Below are 20,389 nucleotides of genomic sequence, written 5' to 3'. Positions count from 1 at the left end.
TCAGGAATCCAAAGTCATAAAACGTTTGCTTTGATGGTAAGTAGGTGAAAGAGATTACTTAATGGGTGTTTTCTATGTTAGCATCTACTGATTTCACAATTTCCCAAACATAATGTTGCAAGTATCTGGATGCAGGCAGAGAGATAATTATAGAGTAACTGCTTGCACTCAGTGTAAATTAATCAAATGTAAATTAAATAAACTGTAAATAGAAGATACTCCTTAGCTGATACGGCAACTGAATCACCTCCATTATAGACTCATTTTTGCAAAATTACATCTAATCATAGTATTTTAAGATAGTGTTTGGCAAAACATCTCTAAATCTGTCAACAAAAGCAGTGATTACTTCTTTGTGGCTGAATACTTTTGCCAACAAACACCCATCTGTCTGGAAAGATTTATGTATGGTTCTGCCTAAAGGCATGGCTAAAATTTCAATGACCTCTGGAGGTTTCTTTTACCTTTGTGCTCTGAGTCAATAAAAATTCATTTTAGAGTAATCTCACTGTGATCCTTTAAAAAACAAACAAACAAACAAAACAAAAAAACTACAAACCTTCAATGTAATCAAGTCTATTCCAAGAATCCTCAAAATAAATATTCTTGTAGGTAATTATATAGCTTATTCTGTTTGATCAACACTTGAATCTTATTTGTCAGTGGCTGCTTTAATAGAGTCCAAATTCCTTAATATAGCTCATAAGACCCAGTGTGGCCTCAGCTGCAGTTGGCACCACTGCTCTTTATGGGTCACTGGACTTTCTCAGTTCTTCATGCACATGGTGCTTGCTTCCTGGCCTTGAACCATGCACTTCCTTCTGCCCAGGCCATGCTTTTCCTCTCCCTATATCACTTACTCCTTGTTAACAGGTCCTTTCCCATAAGACCTTGGCTTAGATTGGGAGATCTGGAAGCCTGCTGTGCTTCCCCGACCCATCATGGGTTAGGTGGCCCTTCCATGTGCATAGCTACCCAGTGCTTGCTTCCTCCCTTGTAATATTTATAATCCAAGTATTTTCTGTGTATGTGTTAGTCTCTTAAAGGTTGAGGACAGGAACTGTGTCTTGTTCACTATAGCAAAAAGTAGAGGAGGCCAGTTCATAAAGGGATTTATGTCTTGCTGAAAAGTTTAGACTTTATCCAGAAGGATGTAAAAAGAAGCCATTGGAGACTCCTTAGCTAATATGGCAACTGAATCCCCTCCATTATAGACTCAAGCTCATATGTGCTTTTCAGTAAGATCACTCTGGAAGTAATATAAGAGGATGGACTTCCAGAAAGCAAGGGGGAGATGGTGAGGGATCCACTTTAGAGGCAGCGAGATCATTTAGTTAACAATTGCTCTATTCCAGGTGAGAGAGGACATAGGACTGTCCCAGGGCCATGAATACTGTGAATGGAGAATAGTGATCAGTTTAGAGAGATATTTAGGAGGCAAAAATCTATACAATTTGTAACCAACTGTGTAGAAAACTGAAGGACTGGGAGGGAAAGAAATCAAGGCTTGAATAACTCAGCAAATGATAATGCTAGTCACTTGAGAAGAAATAAAGGATGAGGAGCAAGTTGAATCTGGGAGAAAGGGATGCTTAATTCCATTGCAGACTTGCTGATTTATAGGAACCTGAAAAGCATCTAGGAGGAGATAACCAGTCAGACATCTGTACAGTTAGTTGTATTGTTCAAGCGTCTGTTTAAGCTTTCCTCTTTTTGTTGGACATCCATTTTCCTTGAGTGACCTACAATACCCTTTATACTCTGATGACTCTCAAATTTAACTTTTGGTCTAGACCTCTCTTCTTCATTTTCAAATCAGCACCTGCAATAATAGCCAAGAGTTCCTGGGCCACATCACAGCATCCCTAAGGGACATCCTTTGCTGCCCTTCAAATTTCATTTTACAAATCTGATTCCCAGCCAGGCCACACAAATAATAGACACCTGTAGTGTGAGTGATGTGGCCATCACTGCTCTTTCCACAGAATTTGAAGAGCATACATCCTTAGGTGAATCACAGGGAAGATAGGCGTCTCTCTTCTCTGATCAGTTATCCAATGAGCACTGAGAGTTTGTGTTCCAGGTGTGCTTAGAACTGGGTCAGACCTAAGGAGAATGATATCGCTGGAAATACAGAGCACACTAGAAGCAATTACAGAACAACAGAGAACAACATATAGTCAAGTATCAAATGAGAGAGCACAAACGAAAGTTCAAAGAAGGCAAGGTTAAATTAGCTAAAATCATGGCAATGGGTTAAGGAATAAAGAGAGTATTGAATTTGAGCTAGCCCCGAGGAACCAGCTATTATGGCCATTAAAAATTCTCCAAAGTACTTCCCTCTTCCCTCACCCTTGAAAATAAAGCTAAATAATAATGTATAAATAATGATTTGCTTTAATTTTTTAAATAAACATATGACACACCTGTTACTTTTAAAAGTGGGGGGAAAGGTGTTAGCAAATCAAACCATAAGGTGTCACAAATCCAAGAAAGTTGAAAATCAACACATTCAAGTCCCCCTTGGGTTGGGAGAGATTTATGCTTCTTAACGGGCATCCAGACATTAGTAGCTCAGACCCCCACACTCTATCCTGGCTTCATTTAAAGGACCCATAGGTCAGACCAAAACACAACAGGGCTTTATATGCCAATTTTTCTTGACTCTCTGTGGGTCAGGGGAAGTTAAGCTCGTGTAATTAGAGGATAAAGACAGAGGCTGGGAGTGGGGGATGGAAGCATGATGAAAGTTCCAGAGTTTAAAGGCTCAGTAGGAAGCCAGAGGAAAAGTCGGTAAAGTCACGTCTTTATGAAACATGTGTTTTCCATGGCAGAGCAAACATACTTGCCATTACACCCAGGGACTCTCTCTGTGAATTGGCACTCTCACCCACCTGTGTGGCGAGGACCATTCAAATTCAGTATGATGATCGAGAGCCCGCTGTTATCCGGAGTCGCCTTCTCAATTATCAAATACTGATTCCGTTACTGTTCAGCCTAATAACAGCGCTAAATGCATTTAATTGCATTAAGTGTATTTCACAATGGATGATCCAGGTGACTTTTTATGATAATTCTCTCTTAAGTAAAAAATTAATTGGTTGAACTATCGATAAATGATGCCAAAGAATAAAGAGGCTCCTATAAATGACATGACCAGGCTCAAAAGCACAGTCTCAATGAGTAATCACCAAAAGAGGTAAAGAAACAATGACTGGCAGCAATAAAAACAAAGCAGTGGAAACTAAGAAGAGCCATAACTGAGAAAATAATGGAGAAGGGCCTATAATCCTCAGAGTGAATACAAAAGAATCTCGGGCTGTCCCAGTGACAAACAGCAATACTCATATTAATGACTAGACCCCAGAATCAGTCTCCTAGATTCTAGCTGTGCTATTCAACCAAGGAAGCCCACGACTCCTTCAGACTGGAAACCAGTGTTAATGGACTCAGTGATCCTCTTCTGAAACTGGGTATCACATTGAGAGCCATTCACCATACATACTGCCATGATTTACCAGGAAGTATTACCAGTAATATTCTTATGACAACATAAAATTTCATGTGCTGGTCAAATAGTGTTGATCGATTAGAAATTTTGTCAACTATCATTACAAAGAAAAATATTTTTTTTGTTTTTGTTGTTAATCCTCACCAGAAGATATTTTTCCAATTGATTTTTAGAGACACATCAATTAGTTGCCTCTTGCATGGGCCTCAACCAGGGCCAGGGATCGAACTTGCAACCCAGGTATGTGCCCTTGACCAGGAATCGAACCCACAACCCTTCAGTGCATGGGCCAATGCTATCCACTGGGAAATACTAGCCAGGGCACAAAGAAAAGTATTTTTATGTCCATAAATTTTTTCAGTCTTTATTCATTATCCATCATCCACTGATCCTTCCACAGATCCTTCCATACATTCAATCTTCTTTCCCTTCTTCCTTTCTTCCTTCCTTCCTTCCTTCCTTCCTTCCTTCCTTCCTTCCTTCCTTCCTTCCTTCCTTCCTTCCTTCCTTCTTTCCTTTCTTTATAAGGTATACTGAGCATCTGCTAAATGCCAGGCACTGCTCTGAGCTTCAGAAAGAGTTTTGCACAAGATGGACAGGTGCTTTCTCCAGTGTAGTTTACATTTTAGAGAGGGAAGGCAAATGAGAAACAAGTAAACAACTACATAAAGAAAGAAAACTCCAGATAATGCTAAGCTATAGAGGAAAGAATACAAAGTAATGGGAGCAAGTGAGACTGCTTTGGAGAAGATGGTGGGGAAGGCCCCTATTGGAGGAGAAGTGACGTCTGAGCTAACACTTGAACGTGGAGAAAAAGCAGCTATAACTCAGGCTTCCTCAAATTGCTCAGTCTCAGCATTGTTGACACGTTGGACTGGGTAAGTCTCTGTTGTGGGGGCTGTCCTGTGTCCATGCCTCTTCCCACTAGATACCAGTAGCAACCCCATCTCCAAGTCATGACAATAAAAAATGTCTCCAGGTATTGCCAAATACCCCCAGGGGATAAAATCACCCCTGTTAAAGAACCACAGGGCTATGTGAAGATGTGGTGGAAAATCATTCCAGAGAGAAGAAGCAACACAGACAAACCCCACAATGGGAATGAGCTTAATGTGCCGTAGGGAGAAGAAAGCCGGCCAGTGTAGATGGAGTGCAGTCAGCAAAGCTTAGAGTGAAACGAGATGAGATGGGGAGGGTGCCAGTTCAGGAAAGACCTCAAGGCCATGGTAGGGTTTGCATTTAAGTCATGAAAACACATGCTTGATATAAAAGCTGTTAGAGCAACGGAGTAAAGAAAAAATGTGTGAATCCAAATTATAAAACTATTTATGCTTCAGCAATTAACCAAAGGGTATGGAGCTAATCCATACTTTGAGAATTTATTCTGCATCTGAATGCCCATATCTACAGCAACAATAAAGAAGAATCACCTAGGTACCTATTTTATCTCCACTTCAGTAATTGTCTCCTCAGTAGGTTATTGTATTTCATTAATTCCCCTTCGAAAAAGTGTTCCAACTAATTTTTAAAAGGTTTGCATTGAACATCACCAGTACTAAGTGGAGATGCACCTAATTTATCATCCTTCGTTCCTTCGTGGCTTTGGACAGTACCAGGATTGTCAACAGTAAATAAATCATATGTCACATTTGATTTGTGTTCACTTTACATGTTATTTTATCAGAGGTAAAATAAAATAAATAAATAAGGCCTCAAATTGCCAGCACAGGAAACTTTGGGAAAGTTTATGCTGAGACAGAAACAATAAAATCCTTCTCTTTCTTTTTCCCAAAAGAGAGATGTAATTAATGATGACAATCCTCTTGAACATTGAAATAGACACACCTTAACATGGGAAGTAAAACAATTTCTCGGCTGGGTTATATCTTGGGAGAGTAGTGCTGAAAGCTGTTAGACCAACTCCTCAACACCTTCGAATTTCAGCCACACAGAAGTTGCCTTCAAAATTACTCAAGCATGATTAATTGAGCTGCAAGCTAAGAAATTGACTGCATGTCAGAAATAACAACAAAAATAGAGTTTGGAACAATTTGTAAATGGTGTGGTAGATACAGACTTCGGGTCATTGACAACAACAAAAAAGGCAAGGAGATTTTGCAGATCAGCAATATTGACAAAGTGAATAAGAGTGTAAAACACCTGTATCCTCCTCTCAGCTCCATAATCATAGAAGCTACGTGATCTAGTAAAGAGAGTTTGGGGCAGGAAATGGAGTTGCATGGCACCAAACCACTGTCTGACTTTGACAAATCTCCATGCTCTGCCTCAGTTTCTTACCTGCCCAACAGGTGAAATAGGAGCAAGTGTACTTAAGCTCACAGGGTAGGTAAAATCACATAACATTCCAATGTGCAAAAAATTACATAGAGAGTATAAAATCTTATAAATATGTAGAGAATTATGGTCAGCAAATCACCACAAGGCCTGGGGCTTTATCCTATGCATGGTCTTCTTATGGCTAGGAAGAAGAAATCCCAATATTAAATTCTACTTCAAGTGGCCCACATAATCCCCAGGTCCAGATGGTCTGTGGACAGTGTTCAGCTCATTTCCCTGCATGGAAGCTGAGACACAGCAGAAAGGCATCTTCTCTAGGCCTGTCCCCAATCGTCAATTTCACTGATTCACATGAATCCCCTGTCCATTCATTCATTCATTCAACGCATAGCATGGAATGCCTACCATGTATAGGGACAATACTAGCCTCTGGGATATGGAGATTAATGAGTTAGGTTCCTGTCCTTAAAGAGTTCACCCTGTGGTTGACAAACAGAAGAGAGGGAGCTTCTGGGATATTGAACACAGGACTACACCAGGTACTTTCTATATGATATTATACATTTTATGACCATATTCCAGATGGCAAACAGAAAAGGATGTTTCAAAGATCTCCCATAAAATCCCAAAGCTTCTAACTAGGAAGCAGGATCTGAGCCTGTTCGTTCATTCACTCACGTGCCTTACTGAGGACCTACTATGTGCCTGGGGCAATGCTGGGGCAAAGCAGAAAACAACACAGGCAGAATCTCTGTTCTTTTGGTGCGCACACCATTGTGAGGAGTGACTGATAAAAAGCAATAAACACAAGTTTGCCTGATGCCAAAACCCAAGGCCCTTCCACATGCTGCCTTCCTCTGAGTCATCACTTGGTGGGGACAAAAAAGAACAAGAGGGGAAACACCGGCAGACAGACAACAAGGCCAAGGAGCACCCCCCATTAACGAGAAATCGAGAAAGAATAAAGCCAGATGAAAGAGGCTGCCAGAACACTGAAATGCCCTCTTCCAAAGTCTAAATTGAAAATATGTGCATTTGCTTTGAGTGCCTTTAAAGCCAAAGGCAGGCGGCTCACAGACCATCCACGGCACAAAGACCACCCCTATCAGGGCACAGGCATGGAAACCAGCTCTCCACCAGAAGGCCTGAGGTTTAGAGAAATTAAAAGGCCTGGGTCCCTGGCTCCTGGAAATGGCAAAACAAGACGGCAGCATATGCCTCCCCGCCTGGCAGCAGCTCCCCCTGGCCTGGAATGAGTGTCTACACTGGCCAAGGGAAGCTGGCAGCCACTGTGGCCTCGGGTGGAGAGAAGCCGCTGCCAGCCAGCACCAGCACGGGGCTTCCCGACAGGCGGCTCTGCTGAAACAAAGAGGGACGAAGGGAAGAGCTGTGGATGTCCAGCCTCCGGGCTCACATCTAAAGACTGAGAGCAGGGCTGTGCTAATGGAAGGTCGGATCTGCTCCAAAACCTTGGGCACCGTGTCTGGGATGCAATCTGAGTAATTTCCTGATGCCTCTGCTCTGAATAATGGATTTGAGTTATAAAGGAATTTATGCCCCCAGGACCAAATTACCCAGATAATTGAAGATACAATGAAGGGGAGGGGCGAAGTGGAAAGAGAGAGAAAGAGAGAGAGAGGCCTCAATTACGCAAATTTCTCCTTCACCCTGAATGAGTTCAACATCTGAATTCACCAAGGAATTTAATTTTTAAATCCAGGTTATATCCACAAACTGCCCTGGGTTGGATATTCGGATTCCATTGCTCTGAAGTACAGGGAAGCTGCCTGGAGGTCTCGTTGAATGTAGGCTTGCAGACTTCAGAACCTGGACCCCCTTCTCCGCCCTCAATGCCCCTCCCCAGACCTCCAAGAGGAGGCTCCACTTCCTGGTTTAAGCCTCACAATCACAAATAAATCGATGACACTACATTAAGAGATGCTTACTATTAAAACAGGGTTGATTAGAGCCTGTAGGGCCGCTATGGGAACCCCAACCCACCCCTCAGTCACCCTAAGAATTTGATGGTAACTCTAAAGGTAGGATGGTTTAAATTCCTCAGAGGTGCATGTCCAACCTGCCCCTGTTCCTTTCTGCCCTGGTTCTCACACTTGGGTGTTCACATAATTATTGGCAGAGCTCTGGGCACAAATCACTGTCCTGTATGCACGCATTAAAGGATTTTCAAAGTTAATTTTGTCACCTCTGGGCTGACTTAACACCCCAAGCGCAAGGAAACTGTGTGCCCTGAACATTGCTTATGGGCCTATCTTCGGGATTAATGACTATAAGTCAAGTGGAAAACCTTGCTCCATTACACACTGAATGGAAGAAATTCATGAAATGTCAGTGTCCTAAATAAATAAATAAATAAATATCCCATAAAATACTCCTCTCCATGTATTCTCTGGCATTGGGTTCCCTTTGCTCTAAGAGGTGGGAAAGGGACACGAAAAACTACATTAGTCAAGTTTCCCATAATTTAGTCCAGATTTATTGAAAGATTAAGGAATCTTCATTACAGATTTCTTATGTACCTGAGCATACTGTATTGTATTTATGGGCCTCGTTGTTGTCAGTATTACATAACTGGATAGACAAATGAATAAGATCAAAGACACTGAAATATGACTGGAGTCTTGAAGCCTGGGAGCCAGGGGTGTAACAGGTAGTGGAATACATTAGTGATTTTGGTACCTTAGGCGCAGAATTTGCAAAGCACCCACCCCTTGCCAGCTCATACCAAGTCCATCATAAAGCACCAAAGGGCTCTAGGGTGTGGGCAGGATGGATGGTGGTGAGGAGTCTGTAAACAGGTGTTAAACCACTTATTCAAGCACTCCCACAAATGGCCTGAAAGATTTTCCCAGCATCCTCCTGCTCTCTATGAGTCACTGTGGGGAATAGCAGTGATGTTTGGAGTTGAGTTATAACCATTCAGTGAAGCATTTCCCTCCAGACTGTACAAAGGAAAGGGGCCGTGTTAGTAAATTTATTGACTATTTCATTAGATCAATATGGAATATGATTTAAAAGGCTCTGCCCGGGCTCTTTAAATCTATTTAATCAACCCAATTAATAAAAAAAAAGTAAGAAGTTGAAGCATATCCTGTAAGGTGCATCATAAATATATTCCCTTACTTGGGCTTTTGATCTCACCCAGGTAATTAACAGCTTTGGTTAAGTTCAGTCATTCCTACATGCCTGGCTATGGTCATAAAAACCCCCAGGCTATGTGTAGCTCTTGGATTTATTATGTTTTTCTTACTGCAAGAGCGTCTCTCACATTCCACTTCCTCCCCCCTTGAGAAGTCTATGCAGCCATTGCTTTTGCAGCTGTCACGAAGGCTACTCGGGCTGGGAGCCTTGTGCTGCTTAAGAGGCTGGGTGCACTCGGCTATTGGTTTCCATTTTGGTAGTCTTTTCACTCCCCGATAACTATTCCACACTATCTCTTTCCAGGAGTGGGGAGATAAACAGATCCCGAAGGCCTGACCTTCCAGGTCCTCCACTCCCACTGTCTGTCCATTCTCAGCTACTTTCCATTAAAAAAAAAAAAAAGGCTTCTCCCTGTTACACAGAATATGGTTTTTATTATGGAATTTGGGGTGGTTTCCCTCCCTGTAACCAGGGAGGATGAACCATTCTCATCAGCTGCTCAATGACTCTACTCCCATCCACCCTCCTTCAAGTCCTCCTCCTACCAGTTCCTCAGATCCAGTCTTCCTAGCGGTGAAGCTCAGAGATGCCTAGGTGAGCCAAACGTCGCCCAGGGGTGGGAGGGAAAGTTAGGTGTCTGCCCAATGCCAGAGGGGCTGACATCAGAGGCATGGCTGTCCTATTTCACTTTTGCCTGCCTCTCCTTACTTTGGTCCAATTCAATAAGTATGTACTGAATCTCTAGCATTCTAGACACTGTCAGAAAAGACACAAAAGAAACACAAAATGCATAGTGAGCACAAGGGTTTTGTAATCTTTGTAGGAGGTAAAAGCAGGCTGACATGAATGCTCATGTTTAAGACCCTCTTCCTCTTAAACTGCCTATTTACACAAACCATTGGCCATCATTCACTCAACATTTATTGGGTAGCTGCTACTCTACACTACACAGAGTGTGTGTGTGTGTGTATGTGTGTGTGTGTGTGTGTGTGTGTGTGTGTGATAAAAAGATAAGTGAACACTTACTAATCTCTATGGGTTTACTGTAGGATCAAAGAGATATAAGACACAAAGAATTTTGTGGCTCCTCATACAGCAAAAGTTACTTGAAAAAGACCCAAAAGAGTTTAATTAAAATCTTCATACCATTTTAATACAGCCTACACTTCCTATTCTATTGTACACTGAAATCTCACCAATTTATTCAAAATATGTAAAGATCCCTTTGATTTACATAAACATGTAGACTAGAGAACATATTTAATAAAGTAGTATTTTTTTAAAGTATAGTAACTCAAATTAGAGTGGACAGGATATTTGGCAGAGGGTGTACTTGGATAACTAACTACATATAATAAGTGGTCTCCACATCAGCTGCTTGCAAGCAGGGTGTCTAAAACACCAGGGGTGGCTTGAGAACAGTTGTTTAACCATTGCAATCGTTCCATTGTCCTAAATAGCGAATTATTTTCAAATAAACCTTACTTCCTAGACCAGTGGTCGGCAAACCGCGGCTCTCGATCCACGGTTTGCCGCTCTGTTGACTAATGAGTTTGCCGATCACTGTCCTAGACTAACATTAGTTTACGAAGGAACACCCTCTTCCAACACTACCTTTTAGCTCAGCCTCTATTTAAATAATCACTAATACTGAGTTGCAGAGATTAACCGTCATTATTATACCTGAAACTGTTTGAGCCCTTGCGAAATGTCAGATACCGGACTAAGTGCTGTAAGTACTAAGGTTATCTCATCGATTGTCACAACAACCCTATAGGGTAGGTCGTCTTATTAGCTCTCTTTTACGGATGAAAACATTGAAGCCAAAGGTCCCATAGCTGGTGAAGACTGTCTGAATTCACAGCTCCTACTTTTAAATGAATCCAAAATCAATGGAGCTGTGTCACATACATGCAGTTCAGGGTTAAAATAAGTAAGTAGGTTGGCAAAAGTCCCAAAAATATCCACGAGCACAGAGGGAACAAATGTGATTTTTTTTTCCCCTTCCAATTTCCTTTTAACCTCCTGATTTCTAGAGGGACCATTTTTGCTCTGCGCCTCCTGTTCTTTTGCCTGCCCTCCAATCAAAGATGCTCAAGTGGCCAAATCCACTTAAAATTATAGAAACTGTTCCTTCCTCTTGCTTCAGGTGCTTGTCTGTGTGAGGCAACTCTGGGACGTGTGGTGGAGAGGGAGCTCGGAGAGCGGGGGTAATTCCCATCACTAAAATTAAATTATTAATCTTTTATCAATTAATTGGATGAGGATTGGTGGAAAAGACAGGCCCTCAGCTCAGCAGAGCTCTACTGGGTGCCAGATAAAACAAGAAATCTGCCAGGGTGAGATGGTAAGAGGGGAGGAGAAGCCACAGTAGTAATAAGTGTGAGAATCCCCTGGTTTCAGGAGCGGGAGAGCACACCAGCTCCCAGGAGGGGAGACGCGGAATCACTGAGATTTCTCCAGGGGGGCCTTGACGGAATCAGCCCTCCAGGCCTTGTAAAAAGAAACTCGACTGCTTGCCCAGGAGTTGCTTTTCTTAATTCTCTCACAGACTGAGGAAGATCAAATCCCACAGAAGGGAGGTTTCTAGCCGCCCTTTGAACAGATGGAAAGTATTCTTACTCAGAATATTGTTCCTTAAAAAATCAAAATAGCTTATATAAATAAATCACATTCATTATTAAAATATCAAACTGTTTCAAACACATATTTTTTAAAATGCTTTTCTTTTTTTTTTTTAACTTGAAATTCCACTACTGAGATAACCATTGTTAACATTTTAGGAAGCATCATTCCATACATCTCTTTTTTGCTCATGGGGAAGTATGGACAGTTACAAAATTCCAGTTATTGGTTTATTGAACAAATATTTACTGAATACCTACTATGTATCACAGATCATAATACATGCTTTTCTTTAACCATTTTATTTTCATTTTTTAAATATATTTTTATTGATTTTTTTTTAAAGAGAGGGAGAAATAAAAACATTGATGAGAGAAATATGGATGAGCTGCTTCCTGCACGCCCCCTACTGGGGATTGAGCCTGCAACCCGGGCAAGTAACCTGACCAGGAATTGAGCCTTCGGGAATCGAGCCTACAACCTCCTGGTACATGGGACAACACACAACCAATTGAGCCACACTGGCCAGGGCACTTTAAGCTTTTTTAAACTCAATAATATTATATGAGCTTATTTGCATATCAGTAGCTGTCTACATTATCATGAATCATAGCATCATGTTTAGTTGTAATTCCAGTGATGGACCTTTACATTTTTTGCAACTTCTTGCCATCAAAAACAATGATGCAAGAAGAAGCCTTGTAACAACATCTCTTTGATTATGTCTTCCAGATGATATCACTGGGAATTCAGAACACCCCACATTTATATAATACTTCACTATTCTACTTGGCATCCTATTGATTGCATGACGATAAAGAGACTGGTTTCATATGGGGACAGGAGATTTGACTTTGGGTGGTGTGCACATGATGCAGTATACAGATCTTGTAACACAGAAACCCACGCTTGAAATCTATATGTTCATGTTGACCAATGTCACTCCAATACATTCAATAAATAAAGTGAAAGACACTGGTTTCAGGAAAACTGACCTTAGAATTGGTCTCATTGCATCCCAAGTAATATATCTGGCTTTCACTAACAAATTTGAGAGAGCAAGGTTTGACAGATGAGGAAACAAAATTACAAAATATATGTGTGTGTGAAAGAGAGAAAGAGAAGGGCCTACAGATAATTCTCTGAAACTAGAAACCAGGTATCCCAACAATACCAGAGTGAAGCCCAGCAGGTATGTGTCCACTGGACCAAAAGAAGACTCTGGTAGCCCCACAGAGCCTTCTAGATAAAAAGTTCCCTGAGGGTAGAGGTTATACCTGTATTTCCTGTATCACCGATGTGTTTCCAGTGTCTAGCTTGGGACTTGGAATATGAAAGGTACTCAATAAACAGTTCTGGATTTCATGGACAAACCACCAAACAGGTCTTCCTGAACCACAACAAACCATGGTCAGTTTCCCACCCTCATCCCCACTCAGCAATCGAAACTCTGAAATGAAGCAAAGAATCCATAGCTCTGTGTGTGTGTGTGTGTGCGTGTGTGTGTGTGTGTGTGTGTGTCGCTCTTATCCTACAATAAATAGCAAGTTTTCTCCAAAGCAATGTCAGATCCTTGAACTGAAGGACTTAAGCTAAGGGAGCTGGGAAAAAAGTAAACGAGGAAGAGGTATTATCCCAGAGTGCTTTATTTATCCTTCCTGAAAATTTCCTCCCAACTTCTATTAGCAAATTCTGTTCATCTCTCCCATCTCTGCCCCCCCTCCTCCTCCTAACCCATATTACCTCACCCTCTGCCTCTGTCAGAAATCTGTCTTGCGTACTAATTCATATATATACATACCTTATATATGTAAAGGAGCATTACCAAGTGGGTGGTTCTTGAACACCAGCCATTCATCATGCATATTGATCACTGGGGTAGTATGGTATGAATCAGAGAGCAGCAGTCATTAAATCAAAGATTTATACTAGTAAAAGAGCGCCAGGGCAATTCATCAATTCCCTACCACCCTCGGTGATTAATTAGGTCCCATTCTGACAGCTCAGAAGCTGGTTCACAATTAAGGCTATTACAGCTCTGAGGTAGGTTGCTTTTTTCTTTTTCCCTTTCCTTTAGGGAAAAAGGGGGTGGGGGGACACTAGTCTGTTAGGCTTATGCCATCCTATACTTTCCTTTCATAGCATTTATCACGGTTTACAAACACAGAGTTATCAATGGGATTAGGTTTAAATCCTCTCTTTCCATTAGTCCATAAGGTCCGCAAAGCCTTAGAGCCACTAGCACAATGTCTAGCGCGTAGTAGGTGCTTAATAAATGTATGTTGAGCAAATGAATTATTAACCAGATGCTTCTGATGCTTCAGGCCCAGATGTAGCATCCCTTACTGTGAGACTTCCAACGTTTCCCACTGGTTCTTATTTTTTTAGAAGTTAAAGTGAATCTTTCTAGACAGGGAAACCACACTGGAAAATGGTTTAGCAATCTTAACTGAAGCCACCACATGCATACCTACTGACCGAGCAATTCCAATCCTCGGTATATACCCAACAGGAAGGTGGACAAATGTTCCCCAAGACACGTACAAGAATATTCATTCACAGCAGCACTGTAATTAATAGACCAATCTGGAAACAATCAATTGCTCAACAGAAGAATGGAAAAATAAATTGTGGTATGTCCATAAGTGAAAAATTGCACAGCAATGAGTCTGAACAGACCACAGCCTCATGCAGCAACATGGATAAATCTCGCAAACATTATGTTGACAACATGAAACCAAACGCAAAGGGGTACATGCTGTGTGATTCTACTTACATCATGGGCAAAAATGGGCAAAACTGATTTGTAGCATCAGAAGTTGAGACGGCAATCGCCTTTGACAGGTTAGTGACGGGGAGAGGGCATGAAGGACTCTTCTGGGTGCTAATAAGGCTCTAATTCTTCTCTGGGGACTGGTTACCCAGATATGTTCCTTAGTTAAAATTCAACCTGTTCTTTTCTAGTGTTTCATTTTGTGATAATAAATAGAGTTATATGATTAGTGTTCTTTTCTGTGTGTGAGAGTTCAATCAAAATAAAATTTTTAAGATAACCTGGTCTGTTTGTCTCTGTGTGCTGGCAGAGTAAAATGAGGCTGTGAGAGAAGACTGCCTTTCCGACTTCAGCTCATGAGCCTGCATCCCCTTTCACAATTTCCCCGGCAACACGTGCAAAGCCAAGCCTCCTGTAAGTTGAGAGGGTTTAGAAGAGGTGGGTGTGGTAAGAAATGCTGCGCTTTGGGGATATTCAGAGATTTGTGATAATCCCTAGCATTAGACCGGAAAACTAAGACCTGGATTTATAATAACAAAGCCCTCCAATGTTTTGAAGATTTCATATATATTCAAACACTGGTTTTGTGCGCTTTTTACATGTTCACTCATTTAATACTTAAAACACCTTATGAGATAGCTAACAAGTCCCCCAACTGTAAAGAGGGTGAATCACGTCCACTGTCTGAGCCTCAGATCCAAGTCTGTGCAATTGGGAATAAAATGTCATGCCCATATAGCAGTGGTTATGAGAAGAGGCTCTGGAACAAGACTATCAGGGTTCAAATCCAAGCTCTGCAATTTACTAGGTATATAACCTTAATAAAATATTTAACCTCTCTCTGCCTCAGGTTTCTCATTTGTAAAATGGGATTACTATTAGTTGTCTACCTCACAGGATTATTACTAGTACAAGGAATAATGGATATCTATATCTATCTATCTATCTATCTACCTAACTTCTTCTATCTCTATTTCTATCTCTATATCTATATATAGGTGTTGAAAGCTACCCATTGCCTTCACTAACAGAAAGAGGTATACAAGGAACCCAGAAGGCTGGTCAACCTTGAGGCTCTGGCAAGGGTCAAAGCCATACACCCACTGTCTGGTGGAGACAAAGGTAGCAACTTCCACCTGTTAGTCTCATGTAAATCCTTACTGATAAGATAGTTTGTCTGGTACTGGAAATTGCCTGCCTAAGGGGTATGGGTGTATCCCAAACCTGAATAAAAGTGATCGCAAGGCCAGAGCAAAGCGGAGTCCTCTCTTGGGCTTCTGCCTGGCCCCCAAATTCCCAAATTAGTATTTTCTTGTCTTGTCTCTTTCATTTGTGTGCAGCCTCCTCCAGAGCCCGAACTCTGAACCTGAACCCTGAACCACACGGGACGTGAGGGGTACACTCGCATATAGGATTTAGTTATCTACTTCATAGGATTATTATAAGGAGCAATGGAAATCTATGTTTATCTATATCTATATGGCATATATACCCTATCCTATATAATAAAAGGCTAATATGCAAATTGACCAAACAGCAAAACGACCGGTCGCTATGATGCACATTGACCACCAGGGGGCAGATGCTAAACGCAGGACCTGGCCCCCTGGTGGTCAGTGCGCTCCCTCAGGGGGAGCACCACTCAGCCAGAAGCTGGGCTCACAGCTGGCGAGCGCATCAACTTAGCCATCAGTCAGACATCCCCCAAGGGCTCCTGTACTGAAAGAGGGCACAGGCCAGGCTGAGGGGACCCCCCCCCCCTGAGTGCACAAATTTTATGCACTGGGCCTCTAGTGTGTGTGTGTGTGTGTGTGTGTGTGTGTGTGTATGGCATTTAAAACTATGCATGGCACATAGTAAGTCCTTAATCAATGGTAGGTATTTATTAACTAGAGGCCTGCTGCACGAAATTCATGCAAGGGGCTCGGCCCCGCCATCACAGCTTCATCCAGAAGGATGTCTGCTCTAATTAGCATATTATATATCTACTCTTCAAAAGGATCAGCAAATAATACATATTCAATTAGTATAATTTTTAGTAAAACAAAACTGTCACTAATTGTTCTACACCTATTTAAGATCTATTATTTTCTCTCAACTATAATGACCACAGATATCTCTAATGTTTTAAATTTTAAAAAACTATTTTATAAGACAAATAAAATATAGCCTTCTTTTCAGAAGGATTCATTGTGTGTTCTCCCGTGCATTTAAACTATGACTCAATATACCAAAATCTGACTTTTTCTTACTTTTTAAAAATTCGCCCATCCTAGTCAGATTCAATACAAGACTTTCATCCTTAGAACATAAACCTCCAATTACTTCATTTGTTCACTCATGCATTCATTCATCAAGTGTTTGTCCAGCACCTTTTGTCAGTGTTTAGTGATCTCAGTTGTAAATAACAGAAACCTCAGGCAAACAGATTTTGTAATGAGAACGTATGGCACATGACAGGAACCTCACAGGCAGTTGTGCAGGCTGCTTGTTTGGTTGGACTCAGCAGCTCACTATGTCATCAAGGACCCATATTCTTTCCATCTGTCCACTCTGTCATCCTCGGTGTTGACCTCATTCAAACCTCAGCCTGATGACTGCAATCGTTGCAGGGCTGGCCAACCCTATTGGTCCTCTATCTCACAGCCATACTCTCCCACAACTTCCTTTCTCACAGAAGCCCAGTTTTGTTCAGGCATCAGTGTACGTCATTAATTCTTCCTGAATGTAGATGGTAATTATCTAAGCCAATTATGGTCATTCCATTGGTCTTCCTACATTGTTTGAGGCAAGCACATGTCTTGGCAATATTAGGGGAAGTCAACATTGACCCTTTTAGAAATGTTTTCCACACTCATATAAAGGGACATGAGTCAGGAACTTGCCCCTTTTCCTGCTGCTAGACTCTTGTCTCTCCTGTGTGAGATGATTTCTAGAACTGGTACAGCCATCTTGTTACCACTTAGAAAGTGTGTCTTATAGACACACACTATAAGAAGATGCTAGGTGTCTCTTGCTCCAGGAATTAATCAACCTTAGAACTGTCCTACCTCTGGAATTCTTGCTATGTGATAAATTATAAAATAAACCCATATTCTTTAAGCTGATTTTAGTTGAGTCTCTGAGAAAGTTATAAAGCACTGTTAGACACATACAGTTATCACTACACAAACACACCTACTACAGGAAAGAAAAAGATAATCTCTGAGGATTTCTCTTACAATAGCAAAAAAATTACCCAGATGTCTCAACCTTTCTCCCTTCTCCCCCCACTTCTTCTCAATTCTAATTGGCCAGAAGCAGACCAAATGTCCATTTTGAACTAATCACACACTAGAGGAATTGAATTACCCTAAATACAATTAGGCCCATGCCTGTGATCTGGGACTGGGATCATCTGTTTCAGAGGTAACTGGCTGCCTGGAAGAGGGGTGACTGACTGAATAAAATGAGTTCTGTTAGGAAGAATGGGCTGGATGTTAGATATGCATCCTGCATATTACTGTGTGCATACTGTGTACTGGACTTGGGACTCCCCAGTAATAGGAAGTGTTAAGAACAGTTCTACTTCAATAGTCAAAGTCTATGTCCTATTTTTAGAATCTCAAAACCTCTTAAATCTAAGCCAAGTCATAAGATTTCTAACAACTCTACTTGGGCTCAGGTCCAAATGTGGATTTTGCTAACAGAGATCTTATCTGAAGTAAGGTCGAAGCAGGTTTATTCCCACCTCCCACTAACTTTACAGAGCTGTAGAAACAATTTGTAAGCATACTGGTATATTCAGGAGTACTTACTTGCTTCCAGGCACGTTTCTAATATTCTCATTTCCAATCAAACTTTTCTGAACCTAGGTCGTCAGACTTCCTGGAGCCAAGAGAACCATTCCCCAAATTGGAAAGAGCTTTTCTCCTTTGGAGGTGGCATGATACACTGGTTAAGATGGGGTTCAAATCCGTGATCAACCACTAACTAGGTGGTCCTTGGAGAAGGTGCTTAACCTCTCCATGCTTTAATGTCCTCAACCATAAAATGTGAATGATAACCATAGTTCCTACCTCTTAGGGTTGTGAATGTACGAAATTAGTCAGTGCATGGAAAGAGCTAAGCACAGTACCTGGGAAATAAAAGTTCTCTTAATAAGTATTAGCTGTCCCTATATTTCTCTCTCCATGTCCATCCTTCTTCTCTCTCTTATTGCATCATCCTAGAGCTACATCATCACCATTAGCAGAGCTAATTGATTGATCTTTCTGGTTGGGTGTTGTCAGTCAAACAAATAACTTGAATTTTTTCCCCATTTGGTTAGACAAAGTCACTATTTGGTATAATAGTGAACTTGGCCAATTAAAAAATTTTAAAACATATATTTACATGGTAATTCTCTCCATCCTGAGCTTTCTCAGAGGTCCTAGCACTGACCTTTCTAAGCCAGGCCTCTGGAGTCCAAGTGGTTCCATTTTCTTTTGGCTGCTTTCCTGGCTTTGAGCCAGCTCCTCTCCACAGCCTCAGAAAGCCTAAGCTTCGACAGTGCCTTGGGGACCTAGCTTCATTGACTCACAAAATCAAAATATACAAATTCCCCTTTTAAACTATGATATATAACTGGGAGAATATTGCCTCTGCACTGCATTAGGGCCCGCCCTATTACCTTATGGAATTACCCGCAGTGGCAGAAATCCATTCACCTGATCCACTGGTACCCTGGGGGCAGCTCAGATAGCATAAAGCCAATTGATAGATGTATATTTGATATATATTTTATGCCTGGAATTTATGTCTTTTCGTGTTTCATTTGCCATTCTCACTTTATGCCACAGGAGAACTAGAGAAATTTTGAGAGGAACGGAGAAAGAAACGCCAAGGAAGAACAGGGTGGAAATCAAAACAGCCATTTTTCTTCCTGATCTAAAATCTTACACCTGAGCAGCCTGATCAGCTCTAAAACAAAGAGGAAGCGTTCCCTGCCCTCCTCCTCTCAGGAAGGGGTTATGAGAAGAGGAGGAGCTAAATCTGGGAGAACAGGAAAATGCTTTCCCTACAAACCAGCAGCTGAGCCAGGTCCCCATTACAAAGTATATGTGGGAGAGGGGAAGGGAAACCGAAGATATAACCAATCATAGACCTGAAGGTATGCATTTTATTCCATACAGTTATCAAGACCCTGCCACACATTTCAGCTCATTTCCCTCTCAAGGTGGTCAAAGCAGATATTTTCAGCCCCGTGTTTCTGACGGTCCAAAGAGGAGAATGACCTGCCCAAGATCATGGCTTGTGGCAAACTAGACTTAGATCCAGCCTTCCACCTCTTGAATGTGTGTACCAATGATGATGCATAAGCTCCTACGTACAGGGAGAGAATCCATGGTCATGCACGTCATTCAAACCCCTACTATATGTCCTATATTTTCCAATAGCTTAATTTTTAAAAATTTATACCAGTTTATAACAACATCTCCCCCCCCCCCCCCCCGCCCCTCTCATCCAATCCTGACTGTAACCCTGTGAAAGTAACACAAGGGAGTCTGACTCCAGGAACCGTGCTCTTAGCCACTCCACCACACTGCTTCTCTATCAATTCATGAGTGAAGAAATGAAAGTCTACACCTAAAAGATACAGTTGGCAATAAGACCAGGTCTCCTATTGGCTCAATAAGGATAGGACCCAGGGAGAGACAAAATCAACTGACCCAGTCCCCTTGATTAATTCCTTCTACTCCATTCACTGGCTACTAAACTAGCTCCATTGGCCTTGGCTACCCAGGATGGCAACTGTTCAGTTCACTTCACTGAGTAATTACTGAGCACAAAGCTCTATGCCAGGCCCTGGTAATTCAGTGTGAACAAGATAGGCATAGTCCTCCTTCTCGCAGAGCTTACAGCCGGAAGGGTAAAGTAGACACTACGCCAGGAACAATGAGAGTAGCTAGCCTTTTTCATAGACTCTCCATTGGAAGAGGTAGAAGTCATGCAGTCTGGCCCACCTAATTCAGAAATCTCCTCCACAATCTCTCCTGTAGAAA

Source organism: Eptesicus fuscus, chromosome 6 (assembly GCF_027574615.1).
Source record: "Eptesicus fuscus isolate TK198812 chromosome 6, DD_ASM_mEF_20220401, whole genome shotgun sequence".
NCBI lineage: Eukaryota > Metazoa > Chordata > Mammalia > Chiroptera > Vespertilionidae > Eptesicus > Eptesicus fuscus.
Note: the sequence above shows the minus strand (reverse complement) of the source record.